We start from the raw sequence: 8,812 nt of genomic DNA on the forward strand, positions 1-8,812 counted from the left end.
AACATTCTCTCCGAGGTTTTGTTTCTGGCCTGCTCTCTTTTAATTGTCAGGATTGTTTTACTGCCTGAGGAAGGAGAATGTCTCCACTACTCTGTGTCTCCCCCTCAGCAGGCCTGAGGACAGGACAGTCCCTGCACTTTCCTTGGGTCAGGCAGATGCTGGGCCCATCCTAAAGGAATATCCCCTGGAGGAAGGTGTCTGGCCCATCCCAATTTGTTCTAGAATTTGTGGGGATCAGTACAGATTGTCCTATATCTTGAAGACCCCTCTCAAAATGGTATCCTACTTAAAGGGGATGAACTAGACTTCCGGCTGTAACACTGGGTTTGGGATTGTTGACATTTGTTATTTTCACAGTGTTCCGGATCAGAGCCAGGCTCCACACATGTTAAACATGTCCTCCACCACTGAGCTGTGTCTCTAGCTCCTGACCTAAACAAAATCAATAAACAACAGCTGTATTGAGATACAATTCACACACCATAGAACACGCCAACTTAGGCTGCAATTCAACAGTCAGTATATTACAGAGTTGTGTCCACTGTCGAGATTGACTTTAGAACATTTTCACTGTTCCCCCAAAGAAACCCTGTGTCCACCACTGTTATTCTCTGTCCGTTCTCATCCCTACCGAGCGCTTACTTTCTGACCCTGCAGATGTGTCTGTTTTGAACATTTCAGACTAATGCAGTCATACTACACATGTTCAGAATTTCTACAGTTAGGTACCATCCACTGTGCGATGTGTTGAACTGCTGTGTGTTTTAACACATAGCTGTGTGTGCTAACTATCGGTTAACCATTCATTCCTCAGTTGACAGATATTTGGACGGTTCCCACCTTTGAAACAATCTGCTAAAAACTTTCCTATCCAGCTTTTCACGTTAATGTACATTTTCATTTCTCCTGAATGAATACCTGGGAATAGAATTGCTGGTTGAACCCGTGGATGGCTGCACTGATGAACACTGAGGATTCCTGTTCCTCTGCATCCTTACATGAGTCACTGTGTAAGGAACATTAGCTTATTATTATCTTTCTTTGTTGCTTCAGTTTCCTTCTTCTTTGGGGGGAGGGGAGAGGGAGGAGCTAAGGATCAAACCCAGGGCCTTGAGAGTGCTAAGTACATGTTCTGCCACAGGCCAACAGTCCCAGTTAGCCACCCTCAAACTCCTAGATTGAAGCAATCCTGCCTCTGCCTCCCCAGTCGTTGTGGCTACAGGCAGTCAGGTCCTCTGGGGTTGATGTGTGAGATTCCTTGTGGAAGGTATGAATTGGACCTGGGTTTTCTGCAAAAGCCATAAACATTTTAACCACGGAGCTTCTCCCGGGCCTCTTTACCCATTTTTATACTGGGTTATCTTCTTACTAAGCTGTAACTCTTTATACGCTATGGATCGTGGTCCTATGTCACATATATGATTTATAAATGTCTCCTTCTCTTCTGTGAGTTGCCCTTTTACTTAACAATGATCCTTAATGCATGAATTTTTTTTTTTTTTGTTCTTTTTTTCTGGAGCTGGGGACCGAACCCAGGGCCTTGCGCTTGCTAGGCAAGCGCTCTACCACTGAGCCAAATCCCCAACCCCTAATGCATGAATTTTAATATTTGAAAAAAATAATCCTTTTTTGCTTGTGTTTCAGATACCATAGCTAAAAAACTATTGCCTCATCTAAGGTCACAAATTTTTGTGACATTTGTCTTCGGAGTTTTATAGCTCTAGCTATTACATGTAGATCTTCAATCCATCCTGAGTTGATTTTTATATGTGCTGTGAGCTAGGATCCAACTTTACTCTTTTTTTTTTTTTTTCCGGAGCTGGGGACCGAACCCAGGCCTTCTGCTTGCTAGGCAAGCGCTCTACCGCTGAGCTAAATCCCCAACCCCCAACTTTACTCTTTTGCGTGTTGATAATCAACCAATTGTCCTGTCACCCATTGTCAGTGACTTATCCCCCCCCACCCCAAATTGTACACCCTTGGTACCTTGCCAAAAATTGATCATTAATTAACATGACAATTATCCATTTTATTCCATTGACCTATGTCTACCCTTACGAATACTAACTTGATTACTGTAGTAAGTTTTAGGATGTGGAAGGAGCAAGGATTTCAACTTTATCCTTTTACAAGTTTGCCTTGGCTAACCTACCTTCTCTTGATGTCCGCATGAGTTTTTAGATTGGCTTGTTCTGTATATAATGAAGTCAGATTGGATTGTGCTTGAGAGATAGCATGCCTACACTGGAGCCATGATGTGCACATCAAAATCAAAGGCCACCTTACAGGACTTTCCACCTTGTCACTACTGTGCCATGTATCCAGCCAGCCTCACTGGGCGAGTCGCCTGTCTCACTATAGGAGTGCTGGGATCATAGGCGTACACCTCCACATCCAGTTGTTAGTGTGGGTCCTGGGATCACACTCAGCTCATCAGGTCTGTGCACGGAATGCATTGACATTGACGTACCGAGTCATCTGCTGGCCCAAAGGTGGGATTGCAATTCCTGGACTCTATATCTGGGTAATACTGCCGTCTTACCAATACTGTCTTCTCATCCATGAGCATGGTCTTCTGTCTTTCAGTCATCCTCTGTGGTTTTCACAGTATACACTGTGGACTTGTTTTTGCTAAATTCCCTAAGCATTTTGTTCTTTTTGCTGTTGTCATTGCTATATGTGTAAAAATATATCATATTTTGTATACTAATCTTGAAACCAGCTGTATTAGTCCTGATAATAGTTTTTAGTGGATCATTTGGAATTTTCTGCAATGACGGTAACATCATAACGCTGTCTGTGGTGATGCACACCTGTCTGGAGTTATGTCTGTGCGTTTCCACGTGTTTATGTACACCGTGTGCATGTAGTACCCACAGAGGCCAGAAGAGGGTGTGTCAGATCCCTTAGAACTAGAGTTATGGGTGGTTGTGAACCGCTCAATGTGGGTGCTGGGAGCCAACCAGGGTCCTCTGGAAATGCGTTAACTGCTCTTTACCTTTGAGCTGTTTCTTCAGCTGTGCTGGTAGTGCACATCTGTAATCTCAGCTCACATGAGTCCAGACCAAGTTCCGTGGAATCTCAGAAAACCAAAACAAACAAAACAAATCACATGGTCTGCAAATAGATGTGCTCAGTTCTTTCCTATTTAGGTGCCTTCTCCTCTTTCCTTAAATTTAAAAGGCTTTTTTAAACTTTAGGCAAATGGATATTTTGCCTGTGTCTATATCTGTGAACCATGTATGTGCTTGGTGTCTGCAGAAGGCAGAAAAAGAATCTAGAGCTGGAGTTTCAGGTAGTTAAGAATTGCCACATAGGTATTGAGGGTTCAACCTGGCTCCTCTGGAAGAATGGCAAGAGTTTAACCACTGAGCCATCTCTCTAGCCCCTTATTCAATTTTCTTACCTAATTTATATATATAAAACACTTATATTTGGAAACTGTGATAGTTACTTTTATGTCAACTAAAGCTGAAGTCATCTAAGAGGAGGGAACCTCAATTAAGAAAATGCCTCCATTGGGGCTGGGGATTTAGCTCTGTGGTAGAGCGCTTGCCTAGGAAGCGCAAGGCCCTGGGTTCGGTCCCCAGCTCCAAAAAAAAAAAGAGCAAAAAAAAAAAAAAAAAGAAAAAAGAAAATGCCTCCATTAAGATCTGGCTGCAGGCAAGGCTGTAGGGCATTTTCTTAGTCATTGATGTGAATGTGGGCAGGCAATGTGGGTGAGACCAACCTTCAGCTGGTGGTCCTGGTTCTATAAAGAAGCAGTCTGAGCAAGCTATGGGGAGAGCAAGCCCGTGAGTAGCACCCTCCACGGCCTCACATCAGCTCCTGCCTCCAGGTTCCTGCTCTGCTTCAGTTCCTGTCCTTGCTGTTTTGCTGATGAATTATGATATGAAACTCTGAGCAGAAATAAACCCCTTTCCCCTAAAGTTGCTTTAGTCACATAGCAATAGAAACCCTAACTGATGACAGACCATTTAATGGTGAGTTCCTTTTGTCTTTTGGCCTGAGGTGAATAAAAGGAAGTGGAGAATGGCCAGGCTGGCTGTGTGGTTCCGTAACAGGCTAAGACTAAGGCTTCACTGACACAGTTTCTCAGATTAATGCCCACTCTTGGGGGGTTAATCAACATTAGTAAGTAAAAAATACTGCAAAGACTCACAGCTGCGAACCAGTATAGTGGTTTGTGAACAAAACAGAGTAGTGGTATTCACTTAACCTACTGATGGCTCTTTGCTAACAAAGTTGTAAAACCCACACAGTCTTGAGATGCTTTAAGGCTGAGCTTTGCAAGGCCAGAGTCTCAACCAACTCGGGTCACCCAATTCCCAGTGTCACCAGAGGGACCCACAAACCCTCAAATGCAAATGAAGAGGCACAAATGCAAGGCCAGAGAAGAGTGGTTTTTAGTCTTGCGAGGGATCTTTTTTAACATTTTTTATTTGTTTTCTAATGCCCATGTGTTCTTATTTGAGTGCAAGCAGTATATGTACAGGGGCCAGAGGACAAGCTCCAGTGTAGGTCCCTGCCTTCTGTTTGGTTTGTGTCTTAGTTTCTGTTCTATTGCTGTGCAGAGACAATGTACAAGGAAACTTATAAAAGGAAGCATTTTATTGAGGGCTTACTTATGGTCTTAGAGGGTTAGTCCACGCCATCATGGTGGAAAACATGGTAGCAGGCAGGCAGGCAGCAGGCAGGCGGCAGGCAGGCAGGCAGGCAGGCAGGCAGGTAGGCAGGCAGGCAGGCAGGCAAGCAGGCAGGCAGGCAGGCAGCGGGCAGGCAGGCAGCAGGCAAGCAGGCAGGCATGGCGCTGGAGCAGTAGCTAAGAACTTACATCTGAAGCTTCAAAGCCCGCCCCCATCAACAATAGGCCACACCTCCCAATTGTTCCCAAATGGTTCCACCCAGGATCATGCATTTAAACATATGAGCCTGTGGAGACCATTCTCATTTAAACCACCAGTTTGAGAGCATCTCAGCACAGCCTGTGCCAGGCTAGCTGACCCACAGACTTCCAGGGACTCACTGGTTTCCATCCCACATCATGCTAGGGGCACTGCACTAGGGTGTCTGGATTACAGACAAACCCATCACCACATCAGCTTAAGTGTGTTCTGGGGATCTGAACTCCGGTCCTCATGCTTGGGTAGCAAGCACTCTATCCAAAAGCCATTTCCCCAGCCTCTAACAGCTTACTAGAAGGCCTGTCCCTCGTGCACTCTATGGCTTAGGTCCTACTTGATATCCTCACTTAGAGTCCAAAGAGCTGCCTGGCCAGAGGGGCCTGAAGGGTAGGGAAGATAGCACCACTTCCTGTGGACAGAAGATGGATCAGGAAGGAAAGCTTGAAGCAAGGTGGAAAGTTTGGTCAAGGGACAGGTAGTATGACTGGAGCAGCAGCCTAGCGATCTGGCTTGAGCTTTGTGCCAGGCTCAGGGGAATTAATACTGGAGTTCTGAGGCTGCTGCATTGTCAGCCTACATGGCTTGAGTTAAAGGTCAGACCCTATAATAAACCTTCAGGAAGCTGAGATCCTTGGGACCACAGAGGACCAAGGGGAAGTTTTCAAGGCCTGCTTACTCCACCCGGAAGGAAACATCAGAACTGCCAGCTTCACTTTCAGGGTCAGTGAAAGGGAGAGAACATGACCTTAGTTCCTGAGACTTCTCCAAAGTCAGCCGGTCCCAAACCTTCCACTTGATAGTATGAGGACCAAAGCTTCAAACAGTTTGATGATACACCAGCAGAGGACTTGTTTATTCACCCCACAAAGCTTCTGCCTCTAAGTAACTGTGGAATCCATTCTCTCACCACCACCCCACCACCCCACCACCCACCACCCTACTCATCCAAGACACACATTTTCTTTGACTACTCTGACCGCGACCCAGGATGCTTCTTTCCTCAAATGTGAACCTGAGCATGTCACTCTTCTCCAGGAAACCCTGTGACTTCTCAAGCTCGCAGAGGAAAATGTGGCCCCCCCATCTTCACAGGGTTCACTGTCCACATTCTCAAGCCCAGCTCTGAGAAACAGGGTACTGACCAGTGCTTGCCTTTCCTGCCCAGTCGCATCATGTGATCAATATGACGTATGTGTAGTGTTCTGCCATCCAAATGGCCACAATCTCTCTGGATGATAGCTAAAGCCAAGGGAGTTAACGCAGCTCTGATGCTAAGTCAAATGCATGCGGAATGTGTTCAAACCTCTTCTTCCATTGGAATAGATAAGAACACTGAGTTTTAGGCATCCAATGGTCACCCTTTGCCAGGACATCTCCTTCAGAGTAAAAGCCATAGTAAAAGGGAAAACTATGGTAGAGCATGCACTAAGCATCCTCTAGGCCCGGGGTTCAATTCTAGCACCAAAATAAATGAAGAAAAAAAGCAAAAGATAAATCGAACTTTCTGGAAAGGAAGCAGCCCTCCTTTGATTCTAGAGGACACATTGCACTCCTAGGAGCTCTGTGGTAACATTGAAAGCCACCAGCTTGCAGTGAAGCCTCAAATGGAAAAGGTCTCTCCAGGCAGCACGGACGGCTGGGTAAGTGAGCTGGCACTGGGCTCTTGAGACGTAAGAAGCCCTGTGTGCTGGAACTACAGGCAAGCATGAGAAATACAACACGGACCTCGCTCTGTGTAAACACCAGAGAGCCACCAGGCAAGACCCCTGGGCTCTAGAGTGAAGCTGGGCCACCCGTAACAGAGATGTTTGAGAAATAGCTCCTGTCACATGACTAGGTCCTCCTTTTGATGACATGCTTGACTATCAAGTGACAGGACATCCAGAACGGACTATTGTGAACTAGGTCCATGAGATCTGCCGAGGTAGAAATGTTGCCCCAGCAGACTTGCTGATGAACCAGGTAGAGGACCTAAAATAGACAGTGACTGCATGGCAGGCATTTAAGGGCCATCTTGAAAGTCCAGAGAATCGCCCGGGGTTACAGAGCTGCAGTAATGCACCTGCTCAGAGAGAGGGGCACACAAGAGACCATTTCACACTCCTAGACCAGGACTTTTGAACTAGGACTACCATTTCCAGAACCTAGGATAGCAAGGGTTCAGAAAAGAAAAGGTCTTGCTGGTTTTGGACAAGAAGATCTGGTAGAGGCCCAAGGGTTGTGGTGGCACTGGCAGCAGCAGTGGCGGTGGCGTTGGTGGTGGTGGTGGTGATGGTGGTGGTGGTGGTGATGGTGGTGGTGGTGGTGGCAGTGGCAGGACAATTTAGAGTGCATAGAACATGAAAGCTTTTGTTTCACACCAGAAAGCATTGTCACATGGGAAAACCAAAAATGGAGTCAAATGGCACTGCTGTTGGAGGAGGGGGCCATGTACAGAGTCCCACCCCCAAAGGCCACCCCCTCTGCTGCCACCCTCTGACGTCCACATACACAAGTGGCATGCATGCCCTCACACATAAAGCAAAGCTGCTTTGTAAGAATTATTTCATGTAGTGAGTATTTCACCGCATTATATGTGTACCATGTATATGCCTGGTGCCCATGGAGGTCGGAAGAGGGAGTGGGATCCCATGGAACTGGTTGCGAAGCACCCTGTGGGTGCTGGAAAGTGAGCCTGGTCCTCTGCCAGGGCAACGAGTGCTCTTAACTGCTAAGCCACCTCTCCAGTCCTAATTAATTTTAAATTGAAACAAAAAGTAAAAGTCTAGCAGCTGTTAGTAGGGAGGCCACTGGGACTGCAGGGGGTGAGAAGGGCATGAATTTGGGTCTCAACCTCGGTGTATTACAAAGTGCCCACGTTTCAGTACTACAGAGTCCATCTGATTGATTGCCTATTTCCCCAGAAATGTTGGTGTTGGAAGCACGGGATGAGAGTAGGTGCAGAGGCTAAGGCAGGCAGGCAGGGTGGTATGCTGGGCAAACAGGATCTAGGCTGCCCAGAGCTGCTACAGAGGCCTGAGTGAGCCCCATGCAGGATTCAGATGACTCACGTGTCCTTGAAATCTTGAGCTCCTGGATGTGGCTGCTCTCTTACTTCATTCTTTATTCCAACGATGATCAAAAACACAACAGAAAGGAACACTCACAGCAGAAAAGCCCTAATTTAGGAAACATGTCCACTCTCACCTTCTCAGCAGCACTCTCTGCTCAGGGCTGACCCGGGCTCCCTTACTGAAATGCACAGCTGACATCTGGCTGCTGCACATCTGCCTTGCAGAACCACAGCCGTGGCCAGCTGTCTTGCTAGGCCTGTCCCACATTCACCCCACAGATGGTATGAGGGCTGGCTCAGGTTATTAGCTCCAAAGATGAAGAAAGGTAAAGGAACTGCGATGGCTTTAACTGTGCACTTGACACAACCTAGCATCGCCTGGCAAGACAGTCTGTGAGGGTTATATAATTAGGTTGACCTATGAAAGGTTTTCTTATTTGAGTTGAGGTTAAAAACTCACCCAGGGGCTGGAGAGATGGCTCAGCGTTTAAGAGCACCCGATTGCTCTTCCAGAGGTCCTGAGTTCAATTCCCAGCAACCACATGGTGGCTCACAACCATCTGTAAAGAGATCCGATGCCCTCTTCTGGTGTGTCTGAAGACAGCTACGGTATTCTTACATATAGTAAATAAATAAATCTTAAAAATAATAAATAAATAAATAAATAAATAAATAAATAAATAAGTAAGTAAATAAATAAATAAATAAAACCTTTCCCCCTAAATTGCTTGTCAGGTATTTTTATCATAGCAATGAAGACTAAAACCGTATTTCCTGGCTACCCAAATGATCCTCCATTTTCCTGAGACTGTCTCATGGCAGTGTTCAGCCACACCCTTCAGTTAGTTACCTCTCT

At 46.2% G+C, this 8,812-nt stretch overlaps 1 long non-coding RNA gene across 1 annotated transcript; it reads right to left on the reverse strand.

Moving 5' to 3' along the window:
- Positions 1–5,733: 5,733 nt before the first annotated feature.
- LOC147996913 (uncharacterized) lies at positions 5,734–8,516 on the reverse strand. Its single transcript, XR_015652333.1, has 2 exons — positions 8,417–8,516; positions 5,734–8,062 (listed from the first exon to the last, which is right to left on the reverse strand). It is a non-coding gene; the product is annotated as an uncharacterized LOC147996913 (long non-coding RNA).
- Positions 8,517–8,812: the final 296 nt, after the last annotated feature.

The sequence above is a fragment of the Rattus norvegicus genome, chromosome 1 (genome assembly GCF_021556685.1).
Source record: "Rattus norvegicus strain SHRSP/BbbUtx chromosome 1, alternate assembly SHRSP_T2T, whole genome shotgun sequence".
NCBI lineage: Eukaryota > Metazoa > Chordata > Mammalia > Rodentia > Muridae > Rattus > Rattus norvegicus.